Source organism: Psammomys obesus, unplaced genomic scaffold (assembly GCF_907164565.1).
Source record: "Psammomys obesus unplaced genomic scaffold, mPsaObe1.curated_primary_1811, whole genome shotgun sequence".
NCBI classification, from domain to species: Eukaryota; Metazoa; Chordata; class Mammalia; order Rodentia; family Muridae; genus Psammomys; species Psammomys obesus.
This window is the reverse complement of record NW_026590859.1, coordinates 6,870,522-6,870,774: the sequence shown is the minus strand read 5'-3', so window position 1 is coordinate 6,870,774 and position 253 is coordinate 6,870,522.

The following is a 253-nucleotide window of genomic DNA, read 5'->3' as shown; positions in this document are numbered from 1 at the left end:
GACTGGATACACCCCTCCACCCCCACAGACTGAATACACCCCTCCACCCCCACGGACTGAATACACCCCTCTACTCCCACAGACTGGATACACCACGTCTGTTTCCTGCGCGTGAAGTGTGAGTGAACATCTGGTACCACGTGAAACTCTTCAGCTCCATCCTTTTTCTGTGCTCAGGTTTTGAGTGAAGTGCTCTGAGAAGGAAGGAAGGAAGGAAGGAAGGAAGGAAGGAAGGAAGGAAGGAAGGAAGGAA